At 43.3% G+C, this 22,737-nt stretch overlaps 1 protein-coding gene across 1 annotated transcript in view; it reads left to right on the top strand.

The window, feature by feature from the left end:
- Positions 1–22,737, top strand: part of LOC147322275 (cadherin-20-like) — a 99,299-nt gene that overhangs the window by 47,284 nt on the left and 29,278 nt on the right. The window lies entirely within an intron of this gene.

The raw sequence follows: 22,737 nt of genomic DNA on the forward strand, positions 1-22,737 counted from the left end.
GGCTGCATTAATCTGCTACAAGGCCCCAGGGGCAAAGACGAGGTGCTGGTTCTCTCATTAACTGCCCATTACTCCCACTCCGTGCGCAATGTTTTTCAGTAATGGAATACCCCCTGACCCAAGGTTGATGGTCTCTAAACTTGATTTTTGACACGGAGATCTGCTTAAATATGTCAGCTGATACTGCACTTTAAACCTGAAAGTTGATCTTACAGCACAGGTGAACACGTCGGCTAATAGTGGGTTGATTACATATCAAGCGCAGAATGGGCCCCATTATCGTTCATTTGTAAGGAGTCGTGTTTGAGTCCAACATTCACTCTTCTTTTATCACTATCAGATTATAGAACTCCTAAGGGGGATATCTCTCTCTTTAGCTGATAAATGCTCAAATATCTTCAATCTGTTTGGATGCAAGTTTGCTAGCAGTCACTTTAGCAATAGGCATAGTTGTTGAATCTCACTGATGTGACCTTATTAGTAGTTTTTCATTTACAAAAATGAACTGGGAAAGTCTCATGCTCCTGGTTTCTTCTTTAATGTTTGTGTTATTCCATATCTTTGTTACTTTCTTCTTCTTCTTTCTTTGCACTTCTGGGTTTTTTTTGTTTTGTTTTGTTTTTTTACTTTTTCAACTTTTTGTCCATCTCCTGTGACTTGACTTGTTTTCTTTGGGTGCAGTTGAATGCTCGGTTTTGCTTAGGAAGAGTTAGTGAAGTTATCATGGATTTTTGAGTTTCAGTATCCAGCCATAATCACAACTGTATGATATCTAAGAGAAGACTTATTTGGCTTTTGGAATATGTTCTGCAAAGTCTTGGCACACAGGATACCAATGATTGACATATGACCTGGTAGTAATTATATTAGAGGGTTACCAACCCAAGTTAGTCTGGAATGAACGATCAGCTTCAAAGCTCTGAGTGTAGATGCAGAGCGAGACCACATTTTCTTATGTATGTAACCCAAACAAATTAAACAAAAGAGATTTTTTGGAGCAAGTAGAAGTTAAAGTTGAGAGAGAATTGGGTACTTACAAATGGAGGGAGTTTTTTCTTCTTTCCCCATTGTTGCCTTTCCCACTGTTTGTACCCCCGTGCTCATAGGGGCTCATATGATTGTTGAGGTTTCCTCTGTATTTTGTCGGGTCTTTACCTGACAATATAAAGTCCCTTAAGGCACATGTTGTTGTGATTTGGTGCTATATAAATAAAATTTAATTGAAAATTGAATTACAAATAAGCAAGATAATTTCCACTGTTAGCTCCAGCCGATTTTCTTTGTTGGCAGGCTGACCTGTGCTGTTTCTGCTGCTGCTGCTCTGGGGTTTACTAATCCTTGTGGATTCTACAATATATATACTGCATGATGTATGCAGGTGTTACATGAGCAATCACATCTAGTTTCCAGCCCCTGCAGTTCCCAGTAAAAACTAGTATAAAGGTGGACCTTGGCAAGCGAACATTGCCAACTTAAATTCAAATTAATGTCCCCTAACAGAGCCCTTCCAGAAGCTACTCTTGTTACTCAGCACCCATACTAAAATGCATTTAAAGCACTAAATTAACTTGCTTTCAGCGGGACATAAAATCTGCATGTGCAGGCCTATCTAGTCAAATCTGATATAAAACGCTTAAAAGTTTGCTGCGAATTAAAGTAACCCCGACCCCTATTAACCTTTAGTTCTCCTTGGAAAATACAGCAACTGTGTCTTTGTTGTGTGCTGAGCTAGCTAGATTCTGAGGTTCTGTGACCACAACTTTCGTTATATTTGCGTCTGCTGACACATGACAGGGATGAGAAGTTAAAAAATGATGTGCAGAGTGTGCAGGTAGGGCCTGGGGTGACATTATTGTCCATGGCTCGCTTGACAATGTTTTGTATTAAGATAAGATAAGATAAGATAAGATAAGATAACCTTTATTAGTCCCACACGTGGGAAATTTGTTTTGTCACAGCAGGAAGTGGACAGTGCAAAAGTTATGACGCAAAAATTAGAATACAATAAGAATAAATACAGTACACAGCTGTACAGAATAGAATAAAATAATATACTATATACAGTAGAATAAAATAGAATAAAAATATACAATAAGATAAAAATAGAATACGAATGCTATATACAACTGAGTAAAAATACAACGATGCCAGAAAAGATTATTGCACTTAGTATTATTGCATATGTATGGATGTGTGTGTTTGTTCAGTTAAAGTCTTTGTTGTGGAGTCTGACAGCAGTGGGGAGGAAAGACCTGCGAAATCTCTCCGTCCCACACCGTGGGTGCCGCAGTCTCCCACTGAAGGAGCTGCTCAGTGCTGTCACAGTCTGCTGCATGGGGTGGGAGACGTTGTCCAACAGGGATGACAGCTTAGCCGCCATTCTCCTGTCACTCACCACCTCCACTGGGTCCAGAGGGCATCCTAGAACAGAGCTGGCCCTTCGGATCACCCTGTTCAGTCTCTTCCTGTCCCCAGCAGAGATGCTGCCGCCCCAGCAGACCACACCATAAAAGATAGCAGAAGCCACCACAGAGTCATAGAAGGTCTTCAGGAGTGGGCCCTCCACTCCAAACGACCTGAGTCTCCGCAGCAGGTACAGCCTGCTCTGCCCTTTCCTGTAGAGGGCGTCTGAGTTATGAGTCCAGTCCAGTCTGTTGTTCAGATGAACACCAAGGTACCTGTAGCTGTCCACAGCCTCAATGTCCATACCCTGGATGTTCAGTGGTTGCAGTGGAGAATGCTTGTGCCTGCGGAAGTCTACCACCAGCTCCTTGGTTTTACTGGCGTTGATCTGGAGGTAGTTCAGCTGGCACCAGTCCACAAAGTCTTGAGTCAGTCCTCTGTACTCCTTGTCGTCCCCATCAGTGATGAGGCCGACTATTGCAGAGTCATCAGAGAACTTCTGCAGGAAGCACTGGGTGGAATTGTGGGAGAAGTCTGCAGTGTAGATGGTGAAGAGGAACGGAGCCAGAACCGTTCCCTGTGGGGCCCCCGTACTGCAGACGACCCTGTCCGACACACAGCCCTGAGTCCTCACATACTGTGGTCGGTCGGTGAGGTAGTCCAGGATCCAGGTAGTGAGGTGATGGTCCACTCCAGAGTTCTCCAGCTTGTCCTTCAGAACCGAGGGAAGAATAGTGTTGAAGGCACTGGAGAAATCAAAGAACATGATTCTCACAGTGCTTCCAGCGGTCTCCAGGTGAGCGAGGGAACGATGTAGGAGGTGAATGACGGCATCATCCGCTCCAATGCCAGGCTGGTAGGCAAACTGAAGTGGGTCCAGTGATGAGCTTGTTAGGCGCCGAAGCTGAGCCAGGACCAACTGCTCCAGGGTCTTCATCAGGTGGGATGTCAGAGCCACCGGCCTGTAGCTGTTGAGGTCCTTGGGGCGTGAAGTCTTTGGCACTGGTACAACACAGGAGGTTTTCCAGAGCTGTGGGACTCTTCCCAACCTCAGGCTCAGGTTGAAGAGGTGCTCCATCACCCCACACAGTTGGTCCGCGCAGGACCTGACGACCCTCGAGCTGATGCCATCTGGGCCCGCTGCCTTCTTGCCATTAATCCTCCTCAGTTCCCTCCTAACCTGGGTGGTTGAGAGAGACAGGCTGGAGCCTTGTGTTGAGTGTGTATTGGATGCTGTTGTTGGGGGTGGGGGGGAGTGAGCAGGGTGAATAGAGGAGGTGTGAAGTGTCTGAGGTGTCAGAGGTGGAACAGCAGCAGTGGGGGTGGGTGAGTCTGCAGCCGATGTTGTAGACTGTCTCATGGTTGAATCAAATCTGTTGAAGAAATGATTCAGTTCATTTGCCCACCTCACATCCCTCCCAGGCAGAGAGTTCTGCTGTTTGTGGCCTGAGATGGTTCTGAGGCCTCTCCAGACTTCACCAACGTTGTTTTGCTGAAGCTGGTTCTCCATCTTCTGCCTGTAGCTGTCCTTCTGTCCTTCTTAAACTGTCTATCAGATTTAATTACTCATTAACTGAAGGTGATGTTCTGGATCGCTGCAGTCCACTTTAAACCCTCAATCCAGATACAAATACTTGTACAGAATGCATGGAGGCATGTTTAAAAGCCAGACTAAATTTCTTCTGAAGGACTGGAGGAGTTCTGGGCGGCAGCAGCCTGGCCCTGCCACTAAAGGTAATAGGGTCAGACAGCTGCATATTAGCCGCGGATCATCTGCTTTGACACAGCCTTGGATCTAACTGGCGGCAGCAACCCAGATCCCATACCTGTCCCAGCAGGCATATCCCAGAACTCGCTGCATATACAGGGGACTCAGTTGCATGCCTTTTCCTCCCCAGCTTCCCAGGTACACTTCACGCCTCATGGATTCTCCGTGCGGGCCTCATCTTCGAAGACATCCACACTCTCTTCTTGCGAAGGTTGGCAGATACATGCAAAATGCACCGAAGCAGATGAGTTGCAGAATGTGCTTGCTCTGATATACAGCACCTTCTCTCCAACCACGTGTTTTGTTAGAGGTCCATAAGTCCCGAGGAGATGGGAGGTCTGGCCATTTATTTCACAGACACTAGAGCAGATCAGACTGAGAGAGCTCCCTCTCCCCACGGCCCCTCATTTGAACAAGACAAACACAAAGCCTGTAATTAAAGATGTAACAAAAGCTCTGTCAATTGTTTTTCCTCTCATCTCCGCTGGCGTGTCGCCTTGCATTACGGCACAAAGCTTAGTCTGGCGTGCTCCGGGACTGAAGGCTGCTACGCAAGGTTCAGCTGTCCTCATATCCACTTGACTTAAAAAAAATAGCCCAGTGCCCCTTTGAAACAAGAAACACACATTCATTTGTGTTCTTCTTTTGTTTTAAGCTTCATAATATCAGGGATGGAGATAATGAAATCCTTTGGAGCTCACAGTGATTTATATTGCATGACTGAGCAGTTTGGGATTTGTTGTCTCGCTCAAGGACACTTTGAAAGCACGCATGGTTGTTGATGGACGTATGCTGGCTGTAGAGGGAATTGAACCTATGAGCAAACTTGAGTTTGTTTTTCTGCTTAAAATATTTCTTGACGACAGAGCTGCTCTGAAAGCAGAGATAATCTAATTGATTACTGGACAGAGTCGAAGATCTGCAGTGGTTGTTGAAGTAACAAAAGATACAAAGGGGACAACAAAGACACAATAACTTGCATGTTTCGTAGGAGACCACTTGGCTTTGATGGAAGGTGCATCATCTCTTACTGTCACTGTCTGTCAAAGGTGTTCATTTGCAATTGGATTTGGAAGGATAGTGTTACTGAACTCCTATAAATCATCTTCACAAAGCACTTATTAAATTAGGATAAAATTCAATGCACTATCCATTGCCAGCTCACATCTCTTACAACATATTAGACAATTCTGAACACCAAATAAATTAAAAACCTAACTACTTCTGTCCTTTTACTCCTGGAACTACACCTGCATGTAATTTCATTGTCACTGCAGCAAGGTGAAAACACTGGAATTCAGCAAAGATTCAACTTTTATTTGCAGAATGTGCAACAGAAAATTACGTTTAATAAGTCCAGTGCATCAGAGTCCAATAAGGGAATTCAAACGCCACAAAGGAATTTGACCAGGAGCAGACGTTGTGACAAAGACAGCACTACATAAACACTGACGATGAACTGGGGATTACACACAGAACAAGACAAAACCTTGTGGTGAAGTCAGCTAGGAAGCAATCCTTTAAAGTAGGATATAACAAGTGTTGTAACTACCCTAGAAAACAAAGGAGTGAAAGAAACCCAAGATAAACTCTTAGGACAGGGTCTTTGATTGATTGATTGATAATACTTTATTCATCCTGAGGGAAATTGGGTTAAGGCTGCCAGCCTTGCCAGCGCCATCTTACCCTTCCGACCATACATACATTACACAAACATCACATGGGGAAGACAGGTCAGAGAGGTATAACAATGGAAAATGCACAACACGAGGAAAGACGGGGAGAAAAAAGAACTCCCCCCAGACTCAGCTCCAACAGGGGGATCAGTTTGAGAACAGAAAAAAACACCTCAGCACATGAATCATCACATCTCACAACATAGAAGACATAAGCTTCGAAGGCATTTGGAGGGGATGGGGGAGTGAGTTTAGGTCTGTGTCAGTGTACATACATATGTGTGTGTGTGTTTTGTGTTCAACCGAGAGAAAGTGTCCCTTCACCCGGTTAAGCACAAGTCAACAATCTTCGATCAACGCGGATGGCCTTGAAGGAGGAACAAAGAGTTCTGACAACAATCCTGTTATCATGGAGAATTTTGTTGTTCCAGCCAGCTTCGACCTTGGCAGGCCTTCAGCTGGTGCCAGTGGGATAGCCGCATGAGTGAAGATGGTGAATGTTTGGGTTTAGTGCGAACAACTGCATCCAATTTTTCCAGTTGGACTAATGTCCATCACTGGTCACCAAGTCTCTCAATTCCCGTTGTTCTTCTCCAAGATCTTATCCATATTGCTTTCAAAACACAGTCTGAGTACTCACAGCCCTGCCAATCGTCTATCATGTCAGCCAGCCTTATGAGATTTTGAACAGCTGTAGCCGCTTCTTGTTCTAAGCCAGGTCCGAGCCAGCTCCAGTCAACCAGAACTCTGTTATCGTGGTTCCGAAATGGTAGATGTCGTTCAATGTCTTCCATCGAGAGTGTCGCCAGACACACGACGCAACCGAGCATCGAGTACCCGGCAGCAAACGTCTCCGCAGGACAATCGGGCTCTCCCAAGCCCAGGAGGGTGTCAATTCCGTTATGAGACCAGTTGATCAAATCCATAATTCTTCTTTAGGTTTTAGAGAACAAGACTGAGAAACTCTTTGAGGGTTAGAGAATAAGCGAGACTATACAAAAGACATGAGAAGCCAAGCAAGATAAAGATAAGGGAGAGGGAGATGGAGAAAAGTGCGACCGCCTCCATCAAGAGCCAAGAGAGAAAAAAGTAATCTTTGTAATCTTTATACTGCAGAAAAAACAGTCTAGACTAGAGCATGTCATTATAGCAAACCTACAGCTCACTAAAGGGTCAAAGTTCTCACTGCCAGAGTTTAGGTTTGTCATCACCCTTACCTTCTGCCCACTGTCTATCCTCTTTACTATCCTAAAATCCCCAAATAATTCTCAAAAAAAAGCATCTCTATGAATGAATATCTGCATATATGGTGGAATCAAAGGGAAATGGCCAAGAATTTTAGTTCCCTAAGTTTTCTGATTCCACTTGTAGTCTTTCAATTTGCATTCTTGCAAAAAGAAAAGTGTATTATGAGTGTGAATGTTTTCACCAGAAGCAAATCTCAAAACCACTTGTGTCATCTGATAGTAATTTAGGTTTTTATTAGCTCTTTCATATTTATCTCCATTACTAAGCAAACAGGACGTCTAGAACCTAGATGCCCTGAAAAACGCCGCTGCTGCCATGAGTAGGCAGACTAGCTGATGGGCTTCCTGACTGCTCGATTATAAACACAGATGAGTTTTGGAGCTCTTTGAGATTAGATTCGATTGATGCTCCACTGCAGAATAAAGTGCAAAACTTTGATGTGCTTTCTGTGATGCATTTTCTTGATCTGTTTATAGGTAATGAAATTTACCATTACTGAAATAGGTTTAGGAGATGGTTCATGCACTGGGTCACTTTTCCAATGAACTTTAAAGTCCCCTGACACGATTCTGCTCCTAATAGGCCATGTCACACTGACTCCCTGACTTCAGCATCTCTACTAAATTCGAAGATGTCAATTTGGTGAATGTGGAGGTATCATATTATCCCATTTTGTGCACGGGGGATGAATTCTGGATTAATTTTCCTACAGATAATGCCAAGATCAGTCCCAGAAGTGTCACGTTTAAAAAAACTCATTCATGGCAGCAGCCAAAGTGATGGCAATTAATTCTGACTTTAGGAGCGTAGGCCTGGTTTCTTCCACGTTCGTCAATACCAAATGTTTCCACATCTCAGGATAGTTTTTGTCAGCTCCGTAAATGAGGTATTAAAATTCTTCTTTGCTTTCCGTGGCTGTCTATCCAGCACAAAAAAGACTGTTCTTTAGAAATAACTGATGGTGACGTCTCAGCTACGCCTCCAGATTCAGCAGCCCAGATTCCTACTTCGGTGTAGAGCTGAGCACAGCAGTAGAGTCATTAGAAGAGTCAGAGAGAGATGATTTCAGATCAGTCTGTCACCAACCTCTGGGCTGTCAACCGGGCATGGAGTTAATGGGAACATTATTAAATCAGCTAGAAAAACAGGTGCCAGATTTTTCCACAAATCAAGCAGCACTTCAAACCTTTGTTTTCCTGTGCTCCTTCACTTTTGCCTGTTCACTCCATTTCCATTTTCTCTTTGTAAGAATCAGTGTAACTATACAGTAAATTCATTATTCAGTATGCACTAGACGAAAACCTTTTACTACAACTTGAAACAGACTGCCAAAAACATATTAATTTGTCTTGAAAACACTGAAATAGAAAGAAACTGGCAGCTTTCTTGCCAGTTCAGTTCATTAGTTATTTATATGGCACCAATTCACAACAATAGTCAAGTCAGGGCTTTTTAAAGGGTAAGCTTAAGCCCTACGTTATAGATAGAAACCCAGCAATCCAATAATCCGCTATAAGAAGCACCTAGATCAAAATACATAAAACTACACTGAAAAATGAAATAGTCCTGATTAAATTTGTCCTTGTATAACTTTTTTTCTTTTTTAGCCAAAGTAGCTTCTCAAGCAATGAAAATGTTATCCTTTCAGACATTTAGCCCACAACCTTCAGACATTCATGTTTCCCAGAGGGTGAACCCTAACGAGTGCTGTAATCCTAAAACATTTTCCCTAAAGCCACCGTGAGGTTGACATTTGCCATGAATAGAAAGGTCAACTTTCTAATAGATAACCATGACATCTGGTGCAGGCATTCATGTTCCCCTGAGGGTGAACCCTAATGATTTTGGTTATTAGTGATTTCCCAATCACACAATTATAGGTTTCAGGTTTGAAGAGAAATGCCTCAGCAACTGTTAAGTGACTTGCTATGATATCTGCTTCAGACATTCATGTTCCCCAGAGGATAAATTTGAGTGACTATTGTTTTGTCTGATTTTGTTTTACTTGATAACCATAAAATGTTATATCTATTCATGTCCCTTTCCGGATTAGGGTTGTTTTGTTAATTTGAGAATAAACATCCAAATTTTAGGATGATTTAGTTATGATTACGAGTATAAAAACAATTTTACTACAGACAGTAAAAATAGTGGATGTAGCGTAAAAAACAGGAAGTCATTAGCAAAGGTGAGGGTAGAATCCTTGATTTTTCAGTCAGATTCACCCCTTTTATCGTCACATTGTGCATCCATTCAAATATAGTTTCACTATAGCATGTATCCCAATCTACAATTGCGTCGCTACCCCTTTATGGCAAGCAGTGATATTCTCTGATTCCATTGTTAGTCGCTTCAGTCACTCACTTCATAGTTGAGTTCAGCTTAGGGCTTGCCCACTTTGTGCTATTCAGCTAAATTTTAGGGTCTCTTAGTAGGCTACCTAATTAACGAAATTTTTAGCTCATCCAGCCAAATGGCTGATGAGCACTTATGATGTTGAGGCATCATTTCTCCGTCCACAATTCACAAAACATTACTTCTCCCACAGGATTGGTAAGAATTTCACACTTATACACAATGATCATCTAATGGGTCTTCAAAGTCGCATTTGTTACTTTCATGGGCACTTTCTCATGTTCCAGGTAATTGCTACTTCTTATACATTATTGGTCAGACTTTAGTGAAACAAGATGAATTTGTACCGGATTTGACTGTGTGGGTGCTTCCTTGACTTCTCAGTGGATTTTAATTCCTATTCGTTTGTGCAATACTGCCAACCCATGACAACAAAATCCATCACTTTCTTTCTGTACATCACAGATTACATTAACCTGTGACTTGAGTTGGACTGTGAGTCAGACATTTCTGGTATTTTTAGCCTGAGCATGTCAGCATGCTCACATTAGTGTTACCTTTAAGCTCCAAATGTGACTGTTGTAAACTGGTAGCTCATTTACAATTTTGAAAACGTATCTGTATGAGGGTTTTTGACTTCACTATATGCAAGCTGAAATGATTATCCCTTAATTTATAGCTGATTATTATATTCAGCTCCCTGATGCATCACTATTTACTGTTATCTGTGCTTTACCTCTTTCTGTGTCTTGTTATTCCCCCCTTTTCGTGCAGGAAGTTTGACACTAATGCCGTTTGGCGTACACTGCAAGGCTGCACAGAGGCTGGTTGTTGCTTATGAAGCTACACGAAACCAGACACACATATAAAATATGCGAGTACCTTTTTATTCCGTAGCAACTTGAAAAGTCACCAAAATGGGATTGTTCAACTTAATTGTTAAGTGCACTGATGAAAAAGTCATGTTCTTTGGTAAAAGGGTTCACTGCTGCAGCCTAAGAATCTCTGACCTCCAGACAGTCTGTTTGCTAGAATAAAGCAGCAGGCACAGCTCGGGTTTTTTGGGTCGTAGACCTTCTGAGATGAACGGGTCCTTTGAAGCTTTTAGTTGCCAGGTGACAGGGGTAAAAAATGTTATGCTGTGACAGACCTCACGAGTTAGACTTCAGCGAGGACTTCATAACCAACCTAATTGTTTTCATTTTTTCCGACTAACGAGGAGTCAGCCAAGACTGGGCAGCACGAGTTTTAGAAGATGATTCTCTGTTCTTCTTTTTGGATTCATCACATTTATTTTGCCGAAAAACTTTTCATGCACAAAGCTTTGAAAGGAATCACTATGATAAGCAGAGTTTGTTTCAAGGTGGAAGAAAGTGGCGGATGGTGTTGTTTAAACCCCCGCTGAACTATTTCTTTTTCTCTGATTAGTGGATCAGTGTGGAACTACAAACACACAGAAACCTACAAAAGAAGGCATTTGTCATGTGTGTCGCTGCCTCTGGCATACCTAAAATGTAATGGAGCGCGCACACCTAATTGTTATTTTGTTTACTCTAGGAAGGGGAGATCAGGACTCAGACTCAGTCAAACATGCTTATATCAGCGTCGTGAGAATTTCTTAACCAGAGATGTGTGTCTATTACTTCCACTAAGTCCTGAAGAAAATATTTTTTATGCTTATGCAAAAGTTACCAGATGCTGCCAGCGTGTGATTTAAAATACTGTTGAACAGGATGCTATTTTTCATTTGGAGAAGCATGTATTCCTTTCTTCTTTCTATATTCATTTTGTTGGCTTCGTGTAAATAATTAAGCAGGAGTAGCATTGCAGACTGGATACATTCATAATTCAGGCATTTCATGTTCTGCACGCATTCGCGTTTGTTGCTTGCATCAGTCACAACGCATGTGCGCATCCTTAATTCCTACTTCAAAAAGTTGCTCCAGTCTTTCAAATTCAGCCTCGCAGACAGGGTCACAGGGACAGAGCGCAGAGTAGGGGTTATGGGGAATGACAGAACTAGGAGGGGTAAACATCAGAGCAAGACACACTGTTCCTGAGGTTTGTGGTCCTGCTGCTTCGAGGCCCCCATGTCTCCTCAGCTCCTGTCAGCTCATCAAGGCCAAGTCGCTGCCTATTCCCGCTGGAATACCGCATCAAACAGCCCGGGGAGCCTTTTATCCCAAACAGAATGCCGCCTCTTGTCACAGCGGAGTCTCTGCAACAAGGCGTACACGGATGGCGAAGTTTAACACGGTGGAGTGAAAGTCAATACCCTGCTGAGGTGGCGTAGCTCAGACACGAGAGGGGGAAATGGTGAAAAGGTCATCGGGAAAATGGGATCTGGAAAGAGGCAGCTTATCTGAGACAATAGCACGAGAAGCAGGAAGCCAGATGAAGCCAGGCAGGCAGGCACTTAATGTCACGGTTCACTCTTTCAACTCCGTGCCAGTTCTGATGCCTCACAATTAAGGCCAAACATCTTATTTTTGTCTTTTCTACCAATTACTGTAAAGGTTACCGCATCTTGGCTTGCGTACACAAATCCTCCTTCACATGTGTGTGTGTGTGTCTCTCTCTACAAAGACACAATGACTTCCCCGTCTAATTTCCCTTTGTTTCGACCCGTAGCCAAAATCAGACATGAAAAGGCTTGACTGTGCACCCCAAAGACACAGAAGAGCTCTTTGTACTCAGGCTTGTTCTGCTCCATGCCATTTCTAATCTCGGGCAGAAGGGAAGAGAGCTGCTCCTCTTATCTTAGATGACATGGAGGCTTTGCTCCCTCTCTCTGGAGCTCTCTCATCTTGTTCTTCTGAAACCTAACCCTCTTTCATGCTTTCTCCTTGTGGTGGTTGTGGTGGCAAAGCGATACGCTGAGTGAGACTGGCTGAATTTTGTTTAGGTTATTCCGTCTGAAAGCTGTTACATGATAAGTGAGAGTAAAGAAGCCGGGTTTTACCTTCCCGGGATGGTTTTTTTTCCATCACTTCTTTGGACCTTAGCTTTGTCATTATTTTTTAATCGGCTCTCTGAAGCATGGCAGTATTGAGAGCCGTTTGAATGTGGAAGACTAGGGTTTATCAAGTGTAGGTTTCTCTACTTTCCCTTCTAGAAGGGTGGCCTTGTGAATGTCTGTCTCCCAGCCAACCCAAGGCTTTTTCTGAGAAACAATATTTGGGCTATCTGAAAAGTTGTTTTCAGAACTCTTCAGCTTACACAAAAGATAGTGCTGTGTGGATGCAGTCGGAGAGATGGATGCAGCCAATTTCTCCTGGAGAGCACTTTTACTAAAGCAACAAAAAGAACCCCCTATGGCTCCAACCCTTTCACTAATAGATCACTATTAAAACCAAACAGTAATTTTTAACTTAGAGAAATTTGGTTTTATTTATTTATTTATTTTGGTTGTTTTGTGTCATCACAATGTGGTGTTCAATTGCAGTCAACCTAATCACTATCCCGTGAGTGCTCATAATATCTCCTTGTATTATCTAATATATTTAGTTGTTTTCTTGTTTGCACAATAATTACAGAAACATGAAGTGCGACATGTGACTGCGTGGTAAATACATGAGAGATGGAGCCTGCAGACCAGCCATTAGATACAAAGTGATGCGCAGCAAGCAAACAGCTTCCTGTGTGGACGGGGCTTTACGTTGCATACCTTTAATACTTGATCGAATTTAAACTGGATGAATAAGAAAATCAGCCCAGAAAGTTTTTTTTACAGTGGAATATTAGCTAGCATAGGTGTCAGGGGTTGACTCACTTTTGAAAGCAGCTCCTGGTGGCCAATTGATGAACTGCATTTTATAATTTTGGGGGTTGTCACTCATTGCAACATCAGTCAGTTGATTGTAAAATGTTGTAATCAAGAACAAAGCTAGTGTGACTGTTTCATGTCATTGTGTGTAAGACAAACAAAAGGCAAGCAACAAAAGGAGGAATCAATAATGCAGCTTTGTTTTGAGTTGCTTCTCTAAAGATTGGCGAAAGACTGAAAAACAATAAATAAAGCGATTAGTGGTGTGGTACCAAAACCTTTAACTTCTCTGCAAGTCTAACAACCATGACATCCGCTTTCCTCACGGACGCCTCCATTTGTTGTAAGTTGTGGCAAAAGGTGCACTGAGGTGACACAACACGTCACGGCTTTTAAAAACGTTTAGAGAAGGCGTACTTTATCCGATGCATGAAAAGCAGCGTATCCTTATAACATCCCGCATATCACAACAGAACCAAAGTCTGGCAACATGCAGAACATAGCTGTATCCAATCTATTTAAACAGCAGGTCTGGGCCATTGTGACGGGTGCCCAAAGGGACCTGTTCTCCAGACGTCCACCAACACAGACAGAGGCCCTTCCATAAGTCCTATAGGTTCAATTTGTTCTGCCAATTATTATCCTCTGCTCTGCCACAGTGATGGAAGGTGTTGTTCAGTGTGCCTGAATGCCACCCTCTCCAACAAAGAGGGAGCCCCTGCCTTTTTTCCGGGGGTCCAGTCAAGCATTCGCTAACAGATTGGCCGGGGCGCTAACCAGTCAGGTCTTCAAAGAGACAAAGACGACGGGGAGGGCAGCAAAGGAGGGGAGAGGGGTCGGTGGTGAAGAAGAATGACCTGCCAAATGAGAAAGAAGACATATTGAAAGGGACAGAGTGGGAGAGAGAAAAAACATATTGAACCGATGGAGAAGTGCAACCTTTTGACCATCTGGCTCGGTGGGTGACAACAGCCTTCATCTGTATTTTTAGAGCTGTACAACACACCAAATTACTCTGTCAGGAAGATTAAGGAGAGTCAAAGGGCTGTCGAGTGGAAAAAAAAAGAGCAAAGTTGTCCCAGAGGGAACAGTGGATAAACTTTGCTCCATCACTTTACTTTGTCTGTAAATACAATATGTAAACAGTTCAAACTGTGTAATGAAAGAGGAAAATAGGAAGCCAAGCAGCTGCCTAGAACACTTTCTGTGCAATATATTCTCATTTCTGTTTAAACATGGTTGAGTACATCTCCAATATGATTTCACTTTCGCTGTCCTCCTCCTGAGGAGAAATATGCAAGAGACCCGACTCCGAGAACCTCTGCATTAATTCCATGATTGCTTAAATGAAACGCTGCTATTTTCTCTCTGTCGGCGCTAAACAGGGATCAGATCTCCGTGACCATGACTAATCTTCCGCTGCGCTTATTGTGTGTATTGGTGTGCACCCGATTTTTTTCTGGCTCTTTTTGCCAATTTGGAAAACTAATTGCTTTGATTCTGACCGCGCGAGCAGCGGAATATAATGCAGTGTAAAGCTTCATCTTTCATGCCCATAAATCCCTCTACAGATCCAGCGGTGTACAACACCGGCTCATTAAAATGCATTAGGGCAGGTTTGCCGGCATTTTCCTCTTTGTCCTCCATCCTTTTTCTGCTTCTAGTCGGTGATCTTGCACCCCTGGCAGTTGCCACACTCAGCCCATGTTGTTCCACTCCACACTGGCCACTTTATTCACTTGCAAATACCCCGAAATGAAATGGGTTGCACGCCCCTCCACAGCATACTATCTACCACCTACCTCATGCCTCTCTCGTCTCATTCCTTCATCCTTTGCTTGCTTGATTTTGCACCCCCCCCCCCCCGCTGTAATTTCACCCCTGTCCTGCTCTCAGAGCCCCCACCGCTCCCGTCCTCTTTCTCCACCTCTTCTCTACCCACTGACCAAGGTTGTAGATTGCTGGATTACGCTGGAGCTGGGGGGAGGTCGTCCCACTGATTGTAAAGAGAGGGACAATTGGTCCTTTAGTCTGATTGGGTTCCCAGATAAGCAACACCCGGGATGAGAGTGTGCAGACAGGCATGAGAGGCAGAAAGCAGTGGAGACGGAGTACACAGGCAGCACCAGAAGATCTATATTTATTTATATATACGGATGGAGAGAAGGGAAACTTTACAAAGAGGCCAGTGAGAGACGGAGTGTGGACTCGGGGTGACTTTAGGGAAGCTGATTCACTGCAGGCAAAAGCTCTCACAACTTTTACAAGGCAAATTTAGCAAGCGCGCAGGGAAAAGAAGAACAAAGAGATAAAAGGAGGAGAAAAACGAGCAGAAGGAGGAATAAAGTTAAAAAGGTAAGGCATAGATTTTAGTGTGTGCGTGTATGTGTGTGTGACTTTCACCGGTCACGTTTTGAACTGTGCCAGTAACACTTTCAAGCTGTAAACAGGGTACAGTTAGGGATGGTGTAGGTGCCACTGGGGATTCCTCAGCGATAACTGCACCCTCCGATCAATAGTTGGAATTTCTTTTGGTATGCATTAATTAATAGGGAGTGCTTAGAGAAACACGCATGTGGCTGTCAAAAGTAGGTCGTGGTGAGTATTTTTTTAGCAGAGGAGGGGGCACAACAAACTTTCCGTAGCTCCAATTCTCAGCACGTCTGTGCTGTCGCTGCTTCAAACAAGTCATGCCGAAGGAGAGGAATGCCTATCTGCTTTTAAAGGACCACTGTTTGGCATTCAGACCTCATTCGACAGCCTGAGTCGAGGTTCTAGTTTCTCAAGATGCGGGCTTTTTTTCCCTCCCCACTATCAAACCCATTAAGCTATCGCCTCTCTTGTAAGGCCCACAAATAAGATACTAGATTGGCAGGTGCGTCCTCGCAGGAGCTGACCGGCTTTTCTTGCCATTATCAGAAGCAGGATTCTCTGAAAGATGAGCATCGAGCGCTGGAATCCAAATTCACAACACCGTTCAGGTTTCTCAAATTACATTTCCAGCACAGGAAATGGGCCTAACGAGGAGCGGGGGCTTCTCCAGCTGCTAATTTGAAAGGATCCGTCTCCAAGACGCCGCGGTTTAATTTGTGACACTGATTGCAAACTTTTCCAGATGACGCTTATGAACTGTGACATCATTTCCATGCACCAGTGCCCGGGATGAATGCCAGTTTGTGTGATTTAATTTCTCAATAAATGACAAGGCTCCTTTTATGGCCTCTACTGAGCGATGAATGAACTGAATGTGCATCGAAGGAGGAGATAGAGGCTAAAACTACAGTAGAGATGGAATGAAAGAGCCTTACGGAAAGTTAAAAATAAGCTGGAGCGGTACAGTAGCACAGATGTTCAAAAAGAGGGAAGAATGATGAAAGGGTGAATGGATTAGTTTTGTTACCAAGCTTCTGAAGCTCAGCCAGAACACAAAGAGAAGCAGAGTGTGGAGGGAGGGAGGAGTAATTAAAAACACCTTACAGTAAATGAGCTGCAGGGAGGGAGACGCTCGTTGCGGCGCAGCGGTGGCGGCGTGCACAGCTGCACGGGCCGAGCATCCCACAATTAAAGAAGCGGGTTCAAAGCCGGGCCCACGCCAGCATCTGTGTCCTGAGGGGGTCCAAGGTTGGAGGAAGGAAGGCGAATACAGGGTAGCAGCCTGATGGGCACACACACACACAGGCATGCTGTGAACTTATATTCATACCAGCACACAAACAACTGTGTGATCTTGAGAGAGTTCGGCCAGATTGCACACACCCCCCCTCTCTTAGCTCGATGCTGCCTTTGAAGGCTCACCCTGTGAGCCAGCTCAGGAAACTGGGTCTTTGCTCCAGGCAGTGACGGTATAGAAACCACAAGAAGTGTTCAGCTTTATCCACACACATACAAACCACACCAGAGGCCACGCTGAAGTAAAGGCCTGTTTATTAAAAGTTAGCGCACGCAGCAGCCGAGTCTCCGTTTAATTACACGTAAATCAGTAAATAAACATTCAGAAATATACAAAAAACGACACTTCTATAGGGAATACAGCCCGTCACGCTCGGCCCTGGAAGTGAAATTAGATTCAGAAAGCCCTTCTGCATTTTGTAACAGCAGCCGCTCGGCTTATTGTGTTCGGCTTAGTGAAAGACACTTTCTCATGCCGGTTCTGCATCTCAAAAAAGTGCATCAAGGCAGCAACCTCGCCTGGGTCGGCGATATTCAGACCTTCCACATGACCATCGCTCTTCACCATGCAAAATCAATTGTGGTTAACAAATTGGCCGTGACGTTTTGCCCTGCCGGGGTGGGTGGATCCCTTTTTCATGGGTCCACCCAGTTTTTAAGAACCTTTTTCCACAGTCTGGGAGGCCTCTTTTTAAAGCTGAGGTGAGTGGAGCAAAGACATGGCCACTGTGAAATTAACACTTAATAATGCTCCACATAACACTTGAACAGGGTGAACCCATACTAATGTGCCACACACTGAGCTGGCCCCTGGTAACCTCACAAAGTAAAGGGTTTGAAGAATTGAAACGTTTCTGGAAAGTATTTAATAGCATTTAAAATCAAATTAGCCACATCTTTTTTATTATCGACGAATAACTGGCCTATAAAATAAATAAATATATGAAAAATGAAAAAGATGACTTTCGAAATGTTTTTAATATTGCTTGTTTTTTACATAATGTAAAGTTTAGATCCCAAAAACAAGTTAACTTTTTGGAACTTTCCCTCAAAAATAATGAGGTTCCAAACTTGGAATGTCATGCTGTCCGAGCTTTGCTACAGGCATAACCAACTATGTGCTAACTTAGTGACTAAATAGTAGCTTTGTTGTACTTAGTTGTGTAGTATGTTCTATTTTGACAGGGTTGAGTCAAAGTGAACACAGTGTGTTGTGTACTTGCCAGAAGAAACTTTTGCAAACATTTGACTGTGACCGTCACGCTCGGTACTACCTTTTATAAGCTTTTGCAGCTTGTTGTGTCTCTCTGAACACTATATTATTCTATATATCAATATAGATGAACATTTAATACAAAACAACACGAAACAACACATGTAATGTGCAGTCTGTAATTCCTGAAACTACTTGTAGGTAATGAAGCATGCAATTTGGTATGGTTGCTATGGGCTCAGCATCTGCAAGCCTCTAGCGCAAATTTTGTCATGCACAGTATCCGTGTCAGAAAAGCTATGCAGATGCTTGATTTTTGTTCTGTAAACTTTTCACTGCTGTGATTTCCAGAGGGTGGGCCACGGCCCCCTGGAGTACTGTGAAGGTACTGCAGATGGGCAAAGAGTGGCCATTTACAATAAATATGTATTGTTTAAAGTCTGTTCACTGAAAAAAAGAAGCTTTTAGTCTATATGCAGAAGTGCAGAGGTAGTTTTTAGACAACATTTTTTCCACCTAGATCGTTTAACTGATTGTTAACTGGTAAAAAAAGAAAGAAAGAAAAAGGACACTGAGTTACCTCCAACAGCAGTGTACCATTCAGTTTATATGCTCTTAAAAGAGTAGCATGAAGTAAAAATGTAACTTATTTAATCCTATTCATTCATTTTGAGAAACCTCTGTGCACAGGAAAATAAAAACGAATGTCAAGAGGATGCCAAAGCAACAGGTGTATAGAAATGTTGAACAATCAGAAACCTGCAAATAATAACCCTATGAAGTCTGACATCATGAAAGGAGTTAAAGACGCACGCGTTTGAGGCAGCGAGACAACCTTCAGTTTCAGCTTCGAAACTTTACAGAGTTCTCAGTGACCTAAAAGGCGGCTTACATGCGGACGAAAAGACAAAACATGGAAAAGACTATATGGTTTAGCAAAATACCAAATACATATGGACACGGCCTGTAAGGTAAAACTCTGAGGAATCAAATAAATTCTTCTATTAAAGATTTCTTGTGGAATCCTAAAAGACTTTTGACTAGAAAGAACTTAACTTGGGAAATAAAGCTATGTCCTCTTCACCTGCTTCTGTTAATTTTCTCTGGGGTCTTCCTCTTTTCCTGCTCCATGGCAGCTCCATCTTTAACTTCCTTTGTGTAATAAATCCACTATCCCTTCTCTGGACATAACCAAACCATCTCAGCCTTGCCTCTCTAACTCTGCCTTCAAACAGCTCAACCTAAGCTGTCCCTCTGAAAAGTGTGTTGATTCAAACCGGATTGAAACAGCATTGATGGAAGCTAGCAGTTCAATGGTCAGGCCTCAGAAGCATTCCTTCACAGTAAGTCTGTGATTAGACTAGTTTTCAATTACAGCTAGTGCAGTTCCTCCATATCTCTTCTTACCTCTCAGATTTATCTGGTACAAATTTACATGCACTGTATTTCAGGTGTTTTCTGCCTGCTGACACTGAAACCTTTGCACAAGTACCCAAAATGACCCTAAAAGTGTCTCCAAAAGCCTCTCGTAACTAACTTTCGGGACTTCTTAACTTTATGATGGCTCAGTCGGGTTTAACACCCACTCCTATGAGCACAAGTTCCACCAGTTAGTTCACCTGGATGGAGGTGCTTTCTGAGTGTATTCAAGCAGCAGTGACTCAGTATGAACAGGTGGAGGTACAGATTCTGTCTGTCAGTCATACCGCAGCAGTTTGTTTTCCTCCATTGGAAGAAATCACTCACCTCACTCCCTCACGCAGGAACAGTTTGATATAGTCTGTTGTTGTCAGATCGCAGCTAATGGAGCAGCAGGTGGACTCTGAGTACGATGATACGACAATATGGTCTATCATTTTCTCACACCAGCTGCTCCCTCTGACAATCACTGTCACTCATTTTCTTCCTCCAACCCTTCCTTCCAATGCTTTCTTTCATTTTAAGACAAACACTGGACAAATTGGATGTTTCTGTAGCTTCTTTTCTATTTTGATTTGTTATTTTTCTTTTGAATACAAAGGCAGATTTTTCCACTTGGAGGAATGCTTCAGCCCGGTGGGAAAATACCTCTTTGCCTTAAGTCTTGCAAAGCTTTTTCATATGATTGCTCTGCCGCCCTCCGCCTAGCTCCTCATCCCCTCAACCCTTCATCTTCCCATCCCCTTCTATCCGCTGTTCACACCAGCTGCCGTTTTGCTTAAACAGGTGAAATGCCATAAGATTAACAGAACAGAGATGTGAAGAATGTTTTGCCAGCACAATTGCGTAGCATGTCACCTCATTAGGCACGACAAAATGGAGCAAAATGCCCGGGTGCAAGCTGCGACCTTTGAGGGGAGGAGCCGAAAGGGGAGGAAGGTCTGGGAGCTAATTTGACTTCATAATGGCAACCAGTCGGCTTGAATAGGCAGAAAAGAGAGGAGCAGCGAGGTCAAGTGTCAGTTGTCCTGCCAAGCGGCCCTCGCGGGGATTGTCTTAACACACACACACACACACACACAGCTCAGCCTCCCGCTGACAATGCAGCCACGCCTCCCACCCTTCCCTGCCTTTTGTGCCTCTTCAACAATGATTAACTGAGTTTGGCGATTCAGGGACTCCACGGCAGCACAATGCACTCTCTCTTACAAAACATAATGGAGTCAACCAATGAGTCAAACAGTCTCTGTTTCTTCCGTTGCTGCAAACTTTCTGCTAACAGCCTCCTCTCTTCTTGCTTTTCTTTTCCTTTTATCCCCTCCCCTCCTCGCTCCCTTTTTCTACTTTCAGACCTTAAATCTGCCTATTTTCCCCTGAGCTCATTAATGCAGGAAGATGCGGGCAGATGCAGCCGTCCTCCTAATACATAAAACCAGGATGCAGATGGGAAGAGGCAACGTAGGTGCCAGATAAGATAAGATAGAACTTTATTAATCCCTCGGGTGGGTTCCTCTGGGAAATTCGATTTCCAAAAAAGCACAGCACCGACAGAAGTTACAGAGTTATACACACACACATATATATAAATACAGAGACAATATAAATAAAATATACGAAGGGGATAAATAGAATAAATAGGAATAAAAATAAAAATACAAGTGAATTCCACATTTCAAGTATTGAGTCTATTGCACTGTTGACTATTTACAAAAGTATTGCACAAAAGGTATTGCACAGTGAGGTGAAGAGGCACTACAGCTTAGTTGTTCCCTCCTTTGTCCTCCTGTTTCCCCTCCCTCTCCCCTCCAGAGAGGAGTTAAACAGTCTGATGGCGTGTGGGACAAAGGAGTTTTTAAGTCTGTTAGTTCTTGTCTTTGGGAGAAGCAACCTGTCACTGAACAGACTCTTCTGGTTGTTAATGGCCGTGTGCAGAGGATGCCTGGCATTGTCCATAATGTCCATCAGTTTCTTTAATGTCCTTTTCTCTGCCACTGTCACCAGAGTGTCCAGCTTCATGCCGACCACAGAGCTAGCCCTCCTGATCAGTTTCTCCATGCGCTGCATGTGAAAAGGTATTGATTAACTCAGATCAATACCTTAAAAAGCATCTCCTGCAAAAATTCACAGACGTGACCTCGCTGATCTTAAGGATTCCTGTGATGCTCGTATCAAAAAGAGCAACATGGAGGAAGATGGTATTTAGAGGCATGAAATCCTGCAACCAGGCAGCACCATAGGGGCATTCAAAACCTGCGATATGGAAGGAAGAAGAAAAAAAACGTACACAGCACACTTGTAATGAACGGTGTGCAGCGCTGAAGGGAGCTTGTTGAACACGGTGTGAGTAGAGCTGAGCAGGGGTGTTAACAGAAACACTACAATCTCAGAACATCACACCCCCGGGTCTTTTACAGGAGGTGTGAAGGAACTCACCTCTCCTCATGACAGGAAGAGGAGGAAGGAAGAGATAGAGTGTGCTTACACTTGCTGATGTTTTGTGTCCCGAGCTGGAGGGAAAGAAGCTGGAGCTGGTGCTTCATTATTTCTGTTATCTCCTCCAGGCTCCAAAACCTTACATTGCTTTAACATTTTTAGGGGAAGTTTGGGCAATGTAATATGAAATGTGCAGGCTTTTGTATGACTATATAATATGAGATAAAAGATGAAATGCCTGCATATAAAAGATGGAATTAGCCACCATTAGCAACAAATTAGCTTTTTAGGTGACTCCATCTTGGGTTTTTGTAGCCAAAAATAACCTTGTTTGTAAGAGAGGGTGGAGTGCTACAGCTACTGTATCACACAAACACAGATACCTGCTAATTGCTGCCAAGAAACAAAAATAAAGAAGTACGATTGATGGACAGATAAATGGATTAACCGTGCAGTTCCTGAGTCCTTTTCCTTAGTTGGATGCTGTGTAGCTAAGAGTGCTAATCAGTATTAATTGAAGCACAGATTAAGTTAACGATAGAAAGCAGTAGTCTTTGTTCAATAATTACAATAACAATGAAGTGGAAAATGAAGCCAGCGACAGAAACTGCAGTTCTAGTGTTTGCCCAACTGCAAAGTAAACTAAACTTCTGAATAGCATGAGTAGGGTGAAACTTTTTCTCACTCATCCACCTGCATGAGTGTAGCTGCTGTTACTGACAGGAATCCTGGCATCTGCTTGGGCCCATCCACTAATATTGTACTGGACCTCTCCACGGTGTGTTTG

The sequence above is a fragment of the Aulonocara sp. 'chitande type north' Nkhata Bay genome, linkage group LG9 (assembly GCF_057382095.1).
Source record: "Aulonocara sp. 'chitande type north' Nkhata Bay isolate Kocher_YH1m ecotype deep benthic linkage group LG9, A_spYH_male_GT1.1, whole genome shotgun sequence".
NCBI lineage: Eukaryota > Metazoa > Chordata > Actinopteri > Cichliformes > Cichlidae > Aulonocara > Aulonocara sp. 'chitande type north' Nkhata Bay.